This window comes from Lithobates pipiens, unplaced genomic scaffold, assembly GCF_037356315.1.
Source record: "Lithobates pipiens isolate NorthernLeopardFrog02 unplaced genomic scaffold, aLitPip1_a1.2 Scaffold_16, whole genome shotgun sequence".
NCBI classification, from domain to species: domain Eukaryota; kingdom Metazoa; phylum Chordata; class Amphibia; order Anura; family Ranidae; genus Lithobates; species Lithobates pipiens.
In genome coordinates, this window is record NW_027507748.1 from 348,400,534 (window position 1) to 348,414,525 (window position 13,992).

Consider the following 13,992-nt stretch of genomic DNA (forward strand, 5'->3'; position numbering starts at 1 on the left):
GCATTGTACATGTTGGACGTTGCAACAAAATGTTCAGTAAAGTTTCCTCGACTGTTCTAAGCCTGGTCTGAAGTCATTTAAATGGGTGCATGATGGTTTCTGGTGTATGAAAGAACTAGAATCAGTAAAGTAGATGGGGGATATAAAGTAAAGCCACTACGAAAGGTGTACTCGACAAGAGAAGCAGTAGGAGTAATTCAGTTGCTGTGGGTAACCAGATATAGTGCAGGAAAAAAGAAAGTGCATGGAAATAAATAACGAGCTGGCTGCACACCCCTCAATATTCTAGAGAGAATGAAAGGATAGGTTCCCCTTGGGGTTTTCAGGCAGCCATAGTGCAGGGCAAATTACAGCCAGTTATGAAGCATGGTACCTGGTGTAGGTGACAAACCCTTCAGTAGCGAGGGGGTTATTGATCTGGCTCCCTCCCTAGTGTTCAGTTTCCTTAGCAACTGGGAACAAACCTACTATGAAGACCCATAGCCTGACCACATGGTATGGGGGAGAAGGAGGTAACAAGTGCATACATGAAGTCCACACTAAGTGCATGGCAGGACCCCATTCTGGGAGTGAGGTGACAGAGGTACGCTGGACTATTGGAGAGAACACAGGGTCAGCAGTGCCCCTCCTAATTGTAATATACAGAAGAGAAGTGCGTTTAGTGACATGGAACAGCATGCTACAGAGGGACTCTGTGTAATTGGTTACTGCACACAGTCCACGGCTCATCTCTAAGTCAGGGTACCGCCATAATGTTTGTTTCTCACATGAATGTGGTCCCTGGCATTGATGAGCGTGCTCTGCACAAAATGTACCTTCACATACAGGGTGAGAAACCCAGCCCACAAGAGCTTGTTGCTTGCTTTTTGCTTTAAAAAAGGTATCATGAGGTAGAAAGTGCAGGCACCTTAGCGCTAACTGAATATACTTGCAGCAATCTCCAATCCCTGTGGCTACACTAGGCTGTTTTGACAATCAAAGGTACGAAACATCCTGATAGTATCAACACTTGCCCCCTTCCCATTTTCTGCATATTTTTTATGAGGAGTGAGGGAGATAACAGATGCAGAAGAATGTATGGGAGGTGGAAAAGGGGAGTAAAGCTTTGATACTATCTGAAAGTGTTGGAGCTTTGTCCTGGAATTGCCTAACATTTGAGCTTAGCTGGGGAGTTGGAGATTCGATGCTACTGCTTGTATGCACTGTAACCTCTACATCTGTCCAATGCCTCAAAATGTTTGTTATTTTCAGTTTGGTGACATAGTTGCTATTATAACTTCCATTTCTGGCTTTTATTCCTGCATGTCAGTATAGAGCACTGGAGATTAATGTAGGAAGGAACATTCTTTCCCATTCTTTGAAATTTGTACAAGTACAGTAGCTTAATAGACTACAATAAATTTGGTGGCATGCCTAACAATTGTGTTTTCAGACGGTGGCAGTTTCACTAGTCTACTAAGGACTAGTATTTATATTTGTTTACTCAAAATCAGGGGTGCCCAATCTTTTGAAGAGCGAGGGCCACTTAAGCGACTTGGTAACCGGTCGCGGGCCACAATGAGCAGAGCAGGCGAATGACAGGTCCGTGCAGAGCGGACACAGCCCACTCTACACTATGGGTCCTCCGATCTGGTCAACCACGACGGAAGGGGATTGATCCCCTTCTGTTTTTTTTAGCGAATCAGATTGGAGGTAGGTAGATGTAAATGGACACAAATCTGTTTACATCTGCTGTTTCATAGAGGTGAATGGAGGGTCAGATTGGGTCGGACTGATTGTGTGAAAGGGGCCTTTCACACTAATGCAGCGCAGTGCATCTGTGTCTTTCCTGCGGGTTACCTACACTTTGCCATAGACTTCTATTATATCCTGCAGGTGTGATGCACTTTCTGAAACCACACCAAACCCGTAGGTAACAATAGAAGTCTATGCCTCCGTGCAGGTAACCTGAAGGTGCACTGCACCTCTGGATCAGTTTGAAAGCAGCTCAGTAACCAATCCGCAGATATGCCCATGCATACACTGCAATTTTAGTAATAAACTGACCTTTAATAACAGTCTTCCATTCAGGTATCGCCTGCTGTTGCTGTCCCCAGCAGAGTGCATTTGTTATCACTCTGCCTGTGGCAGGAGACGGCGCTATACAGGAAGCATCAGCTTATACAGCTATGCTCCATAGCCGCTTGCTTTGCCGGCTTCATTAACAACACAGATGCTCTGGGATGGTGGGTCTGCAACCAATGATCTGGGCTTGCCAATCTGCCATCCCACAGAAGGAGGTCGTGGGCCACATCAGAGGGCTCCGTGGGCCACATGTGGTCCCCGGGCCACTGGTTGGGTACCCCTGCTCTAAATGGTAGGGTCTAGGAAAGCGTGTGGGATTTATGGCACGCTGTTACAGCTTATATTCAAATTGCCTCCACTCTGCTCGCCATCACCTCCTCCTAACCCCACGTCTGTGATAGACAGAATGCTGGGATGTATTCTGTTTATCATAGGCGTGGGGTCAGGAGGAGGTGGGGCTGTGTGTGAGCAGAGCAGGGGCAATTTAAGTATAAGCTGTAACAGCGTGCAAGTCGCGCTCTGTGATCCCGTGGCTCTCCTCTTCCTCTGGTCATGATCTCGCCACCCTCTCTCTTCCTCCGCCCTGGCAAGTCTGCAATGTTGGGCACAGTGAGGCTGCAATGTTGGGCACAGTGAGACTGCAATGTGGGACACAGTGAGGGCTGCAATGTTGGCACAGAGAGGCTGCAATGTGGGGCACAATGAGGCTGCAAGGAGCACAGTGAGGCTGCAATGTGGGGCACATTGAGGCTGAAATGTGGGACATGGTGAGGCTGCAATGTTGGCACGGTGAGGCTGCAATGTTGGCACTGTGAGGCTGCAATGTGGAGCACAGTGAGGCTGCAATGTTGGCACAGTGAGTCTGCAATGTGGTGCACAGTGAGGCTGCAATGTGGGGCACAGTGAGGCTGCAAGGGACACAGTGAGGCTGCAATGTGGGGCACAGTGAGGCTGCAATGTTGGTACAGTGAGGTTGCAAGGGGCACAGTGAGGCTGCAATGGGGGCATGGTGAGGCTGCAATGGGGCACAGTGAGGCTGCAATGTGGGGCACGGTAATGCTGCAAGGGGCACAGAGAGGCCGCAATGTGGGGCACACTGAGGCTGCAGTGGGGGCATGGTGAGGCTGCAATGTTGGCACGGTGAGGCTGCAATGTAGGGCACAGTGAGGGTGCAATGTTGGCACAGTAAGTCTGCAATAGGGGCACAGTGAGTCTGCAATGTGGGCACAGTGAGTCTGCAATGTTGGCACGGTGAGGCTGCAATGATGGGCACGGTGAGGCTGCAATCATGGGCACAGGTCATGCTGCAATGATGGGCATAGGTCACGCTGCATTGATGGGCACAGGTGAGCCTGCATTGATGGGCACTGGTGAGGCTGTGCTGAAGGGAACTGATAACGTTGTTGTTAATATTTATTTTTGTAACTTAATTCTGCATAAAACATTTAAGTGTCATTTCATGAGATAATTTATGAGGGTGTGATTTGGGGGCAGAATTAGGGGCGGGGCAAGGTAGGGGTTGGGCGTGGCAACTGGTGGCGAGTAACCCTTGAGGCCTGGCTAGTAGCTCAGGACTTGAAATTTTGAGCCCCGCAGGAGGCATGTATATCCTTATAGATAACAACTATAGCAGCCGTTTAGAAATGATGAGAGTGGGTTTACATCCACTGTAAACTGTGGACACCTGGATTGCAGAATTTATTCATTTAACATCTTTTTTATTCTATGCTTAATTTTAATGTGCCTGTCATTTCTATAGGAACAGTTTTTCTGGCTCTCCGCTATTTTTTACAGGTCATTAGGTCATTGGGGTATCTGAGTAGATTTGACAGCTCTGTGAATGGTTGCCAGGGAGAACAGAAACATTATTACATTTACCAGGATTGTTTTTTTGTTTTTTTTTATTTCAGTGGAAAGCACTGTCACTAATAATCTGGCACTTCTATCTTTTGATACTTTCCCGATGCCAACATTTTCTTGTCCCCTTGTCCCCCTCTTTTTCTGTTATGGTAAATTCCATATAGGGAATGTTATTCACTATGTGAGTGAACAGGCAATTGTGAACAGTGGTGATTGGGGCCTGGGCCTAAATGGCTGAGCGTTAGCTGGTGATTTGTGTATGTCCTATGTGAACTTTAATTTCTTGTGTTGCTGTATCTAAACCCCAATGGCTACGTCTGGTTTGGATTAATAATGTTAACTAATAGGATTATTTGAAGTTATTATGTTATTTGTTTTGAAGTGGTTGTAAGCCCTTACATATTCCCAGAGAAAGTGACTGGCCTCAGATGATACATAGAGATGAATCAAATCCTTCTACATACGTTGTACCTGCTCATCTGCAGTCTTCTATTCTCTACAGTCAAGTGCAGAGTTTATAAAGCTTGTCTGACAGTTCAGAAAAAAGGGGGTGTAGAGATGAAAGCTACACTCCGCAGAGCTCAGTGAGGAAAGTTCTGAGAGTTGAATGGAGGGAAGGGACACCCCCCCCCAACCACACAGCTCACAGAAAAAGAGCTGAAGCTGTCAATTTTCCTTGTCACCATTTCCTTCTTGGTGTCAGGAAAACTTGTCAGAGGTGATTCATGCTGATAGCAGAGGAACGGGACAGCTGACAGAAATGACACTTAGTGCTTTTAATTGAGGCAAATATATACTGTAGAGGGATATGCATTGTTCATATTTCATGTCTGAGGTTTATAACCACTTTAAGGCTAAGTTCACCTTTTTCCACTAGAATTACAATTTCACAATGAATAAAAGCGTTTCTTACTCTTCTTTCTGCACATGCTTTCCCTAACCACGTATTCCTCCTTTACCCTCCTCCATTGAACCTGTTTAATCAAAAATGTAAAGGATGCACCTATACCCTGGGCTGCCTATACTGTCATGTAGTGACGGAGGGGAGAGGGGTGACCTGAGAAAGGTGTGTGGAATCTGAGGGCAGAAGTGGTGCCCAAGGGGCGGGCAGGAGCAGTAACATAGAACAATGAACAGTGGGCGTAAGCATCGGTTGAATGGCAACAGGAGGCAGAGTTCATATTAGACATGTGCGATTAGTTTCGTACGAATCTCAAATTCGTACGAATTTCCCTAAATTCGTATGTTCGGGAGGATACAAAATACGAATTGCCATGCGTCCGAATTTTGTACGAAATATGAACTTTTGTTTACGAATCCCCAGGAGGAAGTCAGCACAGCACAGGGATGGTGGGAGCCCCTCATCTAATGGAAATTCGTATTTCGGATAGGAAATTCTTCAACGGAATTTCGTATTTCGTATAAAAACCAAACTTCCATCAGCATCGACTGTCATATTGAGGTATATTTTTGCCTTTAAATTCATCGTAAAGAACGTTCGTACAAGTTAACGAACCTAACGACAATTCGAATTTCGTACGAATTGAAGTTGAATTTTGGACACGAAATACGAAGTACAAATTAATTCTAATAGGAACCGTAACGGAACGGAACAAAATTAATTTATTGACGGCGCCCATGTCTAGTTCATGTGGGCTAATGTTTGGGATGCTTTAACACAGCATGCATGACTAGATGCTGGGGAGAAGTATTTGTACACAAGGTAATTGGTGGCTGTGGAGGGCCTGGTCAAGCAACTATTGATTCCTTTAACTTTACTGGGAAAGAGATACATTAATACTAAATAGGGAAGCTACACTAAATCGAATAAAAATAAAAAGATGAACTACGCCTTTAAATTGTCATGTTTATTAAACCACTAAATAAAGCCTAAAATCTAATTAAAAGCCATTTGAATGTATATATTGTCATTTGTTTCTATATTTATTCCTTGTTGTACTATATATAGGGTAGGCTTGTGCAGTCCCTCCTTCAGTAAACCAGGGAGATTTGAAAAGGCTATGATACCTGCCTATCACTTCACAAAGGAGGATGGACTTGTAGGGAGCTAGTGTCTGATGGAGCCATGCAAGTACAGACTATGGGAAGCTTGTCATTTGAAAGGTTGTACCTTGCTCAGGGCCCATTCTGTTTTAAATCCATGGATTTCTGCTGTTTCTGGTTTATTATCCTCTAAGCCCTTGTACACACGGTCGGACATTCCGACAACAAAATTCATCGGATTTTGTCCAAAACTGGTGTTGCATACACATGGTCGGACAAAGTTGTTGGAAAATCCGATCGTTCGTAACGTGATGACGTTATTTAGTTACGATGGGACTACGTTCAGGCTAGTAGCCAATAGCTTTGGTCTAAGAATTTGATCTAAGCATGCGTGGCTCTTTGTCCGATCGGAATTTTCTACAAACGATCAGACAAAGTCCGATCGGATCATGTTGTCAGAAAATGTTTATATCCAGCTCTCAAACTTTGTTGGTCAGACATTCCGACGGAAAAAGTCAGATGAAGCCCACACACGGTCGGATTATCTGACAACACGGTCTGACATTTTCCGTCGGAATGTCCGACCGTGTGTACAAGGGCTAAGAAGACAAGGGTTTAGGGACAGCAATGGCAGACAACATTGTGAAAGTGGAATCAGTGAGATCAGTTTTCATGCCATCTCATAGGTGTTGACTGGAGCTAGGCTTACTTATACACATATTTAGACATCCAGGTTAAAATACCGCTGGCTTTCTTACCAAGAATCTACAACGAAAAGTCGATGTTGCCCATAACAGTCATCCTATGAAGTACATGTTTTTTATTCCATACATGTTTAGCGAATGGGACCAACTTTATATAAGACTATAATGTGGCTGAAATAAGCTCATCCATAAAAAAACAATCCAACTTATTATTATTAGGCCTCACTAAGCTCTTTTAAGCGAGGAACACTAAGGAACAAGTGAAAGTTTTGCCTGGGATGAATTTATGAAAGTGCAGTTATTAAGACATTGTGTGTTGAGATTTAAAGTGTTTGTTAACATAAAAAACAAATGTAGATTCTGGTCCCTTAAAGCAGATTACAAAGCACAACGATTGTGCTGTGTAATCTGCCCCCTCTAAACTGTAAAAAACAAAACCCTGAACGTTGCACTTCCTGTATCCCCTCTCTAAATAGACCACCATAACCAGGGTAGCTCCGTCCTAATCACCATGGTCTAAGTACGTCCCTCCATCATACGCTGTCCCCTCTGCTCTCCTCTCACCCCCTTCTTCCTTGCTGTCATCTGCCTCTGTGTTTGTCTCTGGCCCAGCTCTGCCCCAACCCCCCGCTGCTATTGCTTGTAAAATAAAATTACATTTTCACTGCCAGCCTCTCTATTACAGGCTGGCATAGCACACAATGTCATTCGTTTTACAAAACGAGCAGTGTAAATACCTAATTTGACCTGTCTTCAAGCCAGTCACGTGACTTGCACCACTTTACAAGTCTAAAATAAGGCTTCTGTGGAGGAGACGAGTGGTCATGTGATCTTCCCGGCTGATGTCAGAAGGAGATCACAGCCCCTCCCTCAGAAGCCATCCATCAGAGCTGGAAAGCGGCCCAGAGTCATGTCACCTGCATGAAGACAGCTCAAATTAGGTATTTACACTGCTCGTTTTGTAAAACTAAAGACATAGTGTGCTATGCCAGCCTCTAATAGAGGGGCTGGCATAGTTTTATATATGGTGAACAAACCCTTTAATAAACCCAACTGAAGTGCGGCGGACATGCTACAAATTTAACATACTGTATGTTTTTGGGACTGTCCCATCCATATCTACTCCAAAATACCGAAGACAAATTACTATAATAAATAAATATTTTAAACACACAATCCAGAATGTGGGAAAAATTAGGCTATGGCGCTTTTACTGGGTTTAGAAATAATAATGATAACTTTATTTAAAATTAAAATGTACAAACAACCATATTACAAGTTGAAGCAACAATACCAGCCTTTAAACTCAAGCTGACCAAATTTACTATACCAATCAGGGCTGCCAATAAGAGGGTACCACTAGTCCTCCACTAGGGGGTCTGGCAGTTTTAAGTTTCATTAGTATGCAGGCACTTTATTTGTGCTTCCCTGCGGTTCCCAGGTGATCTAATTTAGATGTATAATATTTCCCTAGGCCCCATCAGTTCATCAGAGAGGACCCAAGAGACTGTAGCATGGATGGTGTGCAGACACTCAAACTATAAACACTTCAGTCATGCCATGCCCTGGATGATGAATGATACAGCAGCTGTGATGTGAATGTGATCATCATCATCATCACTTTGATAACCACACAGTACTTTTACTTTGAACCACAGCACCTGTACTGTGTGATCATCATGATGATCGGAGCAGAGTGGGCGGGTGACACATCTGTTCAGATTCTGCAGACCAGACATAGACAGAACTCTCTCTGCTCTATGGGAGTAAATGGAACCCGCTGTCCGTTTACACCCAACTTCCCTCCAATTCGATCTGCCTAAACAGACGAGGAGGGTACCCTTTCTGTTTTTTTTTTTTTAGCAGACTAGGTGGGACCCAGAGGTAGGTGGGTGCAAATTCACTGTTTACACCTGCTTGTCCATAGTAATGCATGGACCTTCTGATCAGACCGCCTGAAATACTGACAGGTGGACCTGATTGGATCGCCGGTGTGAAAGGGGTCTTACACTTGTGTTTGGGTGGGGGGGGGGGGAGATGGTGGTGGTGCGGCTCAGCTGCATGTTTTTACCATCCCCATCTGTTCCCCCGTATACTGCAAAGGAAGTGGAGGGGGGATACTATATGTTGTAGCCTTGATGCTTTTTGCTCAGAAAATATTATCAACGCTGTTATGTTCTGCTACCACCCACCACTGTTCCCAGGCTCTCCTGCTCCACCAGGAAGCTCAGAACTTCTGAAAGCATTTGGGTTGGCAGGGCGCAGAGGAGAAGAAGGAATATCTCTCTATCCCTTCTCTCTTTGAGGAATAAAGCCAAGAGTTATGAGGATTTAGTCACTTCCCCTTTCGGGTCTGGGTTTACCTGACTAGTACCGATCAGAAAACCAGCCACTCAAAGCAATCTGTGTATGATTGGCTGCTTTGGATCGCTCAATAAATGTCACAGTCCAGGCAATCGCAAGAGATGTTGGTAGTTTTTTGTGATAGTAATGAAGTTGAATAAAAAAAAATGTAAAAAAGCAATAACTCTAACGCTAGAGCTCACATTTAACTCTAAACTGGTAACCTGTAAAAGCTTTAAAAGTGTTGCCTATAGACAATTTTAGCTATTTCACATGCATGAAGAAATGCACAGACAAGACAAAGCTTCATTTATATCAGGGTGGGTGCAGGAAGGTGCCGGTGGCCCAGGGATTGGAGGGGGGGGCAGTCTACCGGGGGGGCCATCAGGTAGGCTGTGCAGGGTCCCATGATTTATAAGCAGCCCTGATGCCACCCCATAACTGTTACAGACAGTGCCCACCCACAATGTAGCATTACCCCATAAAGTTCAACTGTAACAAAGAAAACCAATAAAAAAGGAAAGGCTGGGCAGGTAAAGTGATCCAGTGATCACATGAAGGAGTAGGAGGATCCTGAGATAACTGCTGACAGTTAAATGTCACAGAGATTAGATAATTGTTTTCTCCTTAAAACATGAATCACCAATCCACCGGTCTGTTGGGTATTAGCTTGGCTTGGTGATAGCCCACAATTTGCCCAGTGCTTCTTTCCAGGAACTCCAAACAGCTTGGCACCTGAAAGTAAAGCAGAAACAACCAAAAGGTAGCACAAGGATTTCATCCAAACTAAACACGTAATATTATTAATTGAATATAATCAGTTCATGGCGAATAAATGAAAGAAAAAGGGGGGTGATAATCCCATGGGGCTACTTACCTATTCTTTCTAACTTTTTGAGGGTACGTTTTTGGTTTATATATTAAAATAGATTTGATTTATTCATCCCTTCATATGGCATAATGAAAGCTTAGCTCTTGTGGGACAGATGAATGAGTGTGTTGCTTCCTCTGGACTGTCATAGTAACAGTAAAGCAATTTGAAAAGCAAAACAGGCGTACCACAACACGTTGGCAAATAGCTCTCAGGAAACCATAAACTATATGAAGCATGTTATAGAACAACCCATTTCATTTACATGAAAACAAAAGCCTTTTCTAAATTGTCTTCTACTAGGAATTTTATAGAGACAGAAAAAAGCAGCCCATAGATGAGTCAATTTTTTGTTCAACCAGTGGGGCTGAATGAATAAAAATGACTCGATCCACAATGCAGGCTGACAAATATGTGTGTGCGGCAAGCCTTATTCTTGTCTTTTGTATTTATAGATGTAGCACCCTCTAGTGCTAGACTAGTGTAGGTAAATTTACTTTTGTGACTCATGGTATTTGCGTGAGTCTGTAATTGGGTCGGATTACTGTAGGTCAGGCTAGAAGGCTCTACAAATCAGGTTTCTGGTACCTGAGTGATAGGGCAGTGTTACAAACTGTTCATGAAAAAACAGACAGTTGGCAGCCCTGGCAGCAGCACAGTCCATCTCCAACACCACAAAGAGCCCTGGTAACAGGTGCTTCCCCAATTCAGTGACACCCTTCAACAGTCACCTCCCACTTCCCATGTGAGATGGCTCTTAGCCCTGACTTCTTGTTTATTTTCTTCCTTTCAGCAGCATACCGTCTTCCTGGTACTTTAAGTCATCACTTAAAGCAGTATTAAACCACAGCAAAGAAAAAGTAAAAAAAGGGGCCTCAGCAATTTAAAGGGATTGTAAAGTCAGAACTTTTTTTATCTTAATGCATTCTATGCATTAAGAAAAAAAGCCTTTTGTGTGTAGCAGCCTCCTTCAGCCCCCCTACTACTTACCTGAGATCCCTCCCTGTCCAGCGATGTCCACGAGTGTTTCAGCCATCTAAGATTCTCCCTCCTGATTGGTTAAGACACAGCAGTGGTGTCATTGGCACGTGCTGCTGTCAATTAAAGTCAGCTATCCAATCAGGGGAGAGAGAGGTGGGCCAGGTCGTGGCTCCGTGTCTGAATGGACACAGGGAGCGGTCAGTTGAACTCAGGGCTCTATGGGGCAAAAACCATCACTTCTGGGACTCCTTCTTCTTTACACTAAAAATAGTTCTTAATGATATTGGCTGTATGTTTGGGATCGTAGTCCTGCTAAAGCAGTGGTCATCAACCCTGTCCTCAGGGCCCACTAACAGGCCAGGTTTGCAAGATAACTCAAATATATCACAGGTGATATCATTTTCTTCTCAGTGATTGCAGTATTCTATTCTCATCTCCCCAAGGTAATACATAAAACCTGGCCTGTTAGTGGGTCCTGAGGACAGGGTTGATGACTACTGTGCTAAAGAATACATTTGGGATCAATCACACGCTTCTCTGATGGTAAGAAGGATCAGTATCTGCCTGTATTTCTCAGCATTTAGGACACCATTGATCCTAACACAATCTTTTTTTTTTTATTATGGAAGAAACTGATGAGGGTACTCATAGGGTTTGCATCACTGCCAGATCACTGCAGGATCGGTATAGTTTCCTTTTAAAGAATAGCTAAAGGCAAAACCTTTTTTTAATTGTGGTCAGAATGGAGATTGATTAGCTTGCTATCTGTGTCCCATTTAGGGAGATTCATTCTATTTTTCCTGTTTACCATTATCATTGCAATTGAAAATCAAATAAAAGCCCACATTTTTGGGTTGTCCCCAGTAAAGAACTAGAGGGCAAATCTTCCACTGGGGACCCTAGTTCTGGTAACCTTGCAGACCCCAAGAGATTCCCTTAATTGGCAGGGTTTCCTCTAACTTTCTGTTTTGGCTATGGAACAGGAAGTGAAGCTAAATTTCCTGAATGGAACACTATTGTAATATGACAGCCGAGTGGGAGCCCTATTATCCTGGGACAATGTCATATGACATCCTCCCAGGATCGCACCTCGTTCCAAAAAAATTGTGACCAAAAAAATTACAACTTCAAAAAACTCGCCATTCCTCTTACTAAATACCTTGGATTCTCTACTTTCCAAAAAGGGGTAATTTAAGGTATATTTGTACTGTCCTGGCATTTTAAGAAATGAGAAAGAAATTAGTCCGTCGGTACATCAAGACTGATCGATTTTCAGATCTATACAGATATATACAGTATAAACCATAGTTTGTGAACTCTATAACTTTCCTACAGACTAAATAATATACATTGATTTGAATTATTTTCACCAAAGGAATGTAGCAGTATACATTTTGGCCTAAATGTATGAAGAAAGATTTTTTATTTGTGCAATTTTTTAACAGAATCAAAGAAAGACATGTTTTTTTCACATTTTCCCTTTATTCAGCAAAAAATAAAAAACTCAGTGGTGATTAAATTCCACCACAATAAATCTCTATTTGTGTGAAAAAATTAAAAGAATGTCATATGGGTACAGTGTTGTATGACCGCTCAATTGTCATTCAAAGTGTGACAGCGCTGAAAGCTGAAAAATGGCCTGGACATGAAGGGGGGTAAGGGAGGTTCACTACAGCAGATGTGTTTAGGCAATACCTATAACATACAGGCACAACAGAATGTGGCAATATTTGTACGTATACTATACAGCCAGGATAAGAGAAATCAAATGTAAAGAGAACATGGCTAGTAATGTTCTTTTTCAGTCTCCTGCTGTACAATAACATATTTGTTACATGTAATACCCATGGCACTGTGTCATGTGTAGGCTTGCATGCAAAACTCATATTATGACAAAGCAAGATTGCACTCTGGGGACCTTTGAGATCATATGCACAAATTCAGAAGTGGAATTCATATATCTTAAATATGTGTTCACATACTGAAGTAACTGATCAATACACTCTATTCTTATTATTATCAGTTATGTATTCCTTTGTTTAGTCCCTATAGTTCAGCTAATCTATTAATTACGCCAAACACATGTTATTGTTACTATCACAATGCTATCACCCTTGGCTATGAAATCAATACACGTTTAAGGTCAATTAAATCTCATTTATTTCCCAAGGAAATAAGGAAAATGTGCATCAAGTATCAATAAAAGTTACAATAATATACATAGCATACAATCACAGTGCAATCTAAGCCATACTTAGCCGACCTTCGCAGCCACACCTCATGACTGGGTCTCCTGATGGAATACAGAGGGACAGAGAGAGAGCTCAGGTCACAACCCCTTTTGTCAAACATACTTCAGCCATACCACACCCTACTGCCAGTCCCATTTGGTTTGGACCAATCAGTGTTCACATGACAGCCCCCCTAATATTGCCATATTTGGCTTTGTGGCCAGTCCCATCTGACGTGCCCTGGGCCGTCTTTGTAAGCTTGTGCACACCATTTGGGCTGAAGGTAACTCCTTTGATATGCAGGTTCTGCCACATTCCTCTACACATTCTAAACATGTGTCATGCAAACATCAACATGGCTGAGTTCGGCTGTACAAACAGCGGTGTAGATGTATAATAATAATTCTTGTCTGATTCCAACATATGCCGCTTTGCGCCTAACAGGCGCATACCACCCTTCTTCAGACACGGCTCCTTTTGAACAGTCCATAACTGTCTTAACGTGTGTGGTTCCCCAACATGTGCTTCCGAACCAGCACCTGTGGCACAGTCCTTAGCTTGTGTAACGCGTGGTTGTTTCCAACGAGCGCTCCAGAGACATCTCTTATGGAACAGTACACAAGTGTCTTACCACGCTGTGTTTTCAACGTGTGCAGAAACAGGTCCTATGGAGCAGTCCATAATTGTTTTACCACGTGATGTTTCCCAACACGTGCCGCTTTGCCACTGAGTGACACATTTCCACCATTCTTCAGCGACAGCTTCCATGTCACCATTCTGTATCTTGGGTATCTTCAGGACGGCAGTACAGGCAAGGGGTGCCCATTCATTCACCATTCACCAGCACCCATTCAGAGCAACATATCACCCAGCTTTCAGACCCAGAGTCTTGAGGAGGGCCTTCTTGCCCATATTACTAGCCTACAATACCCAT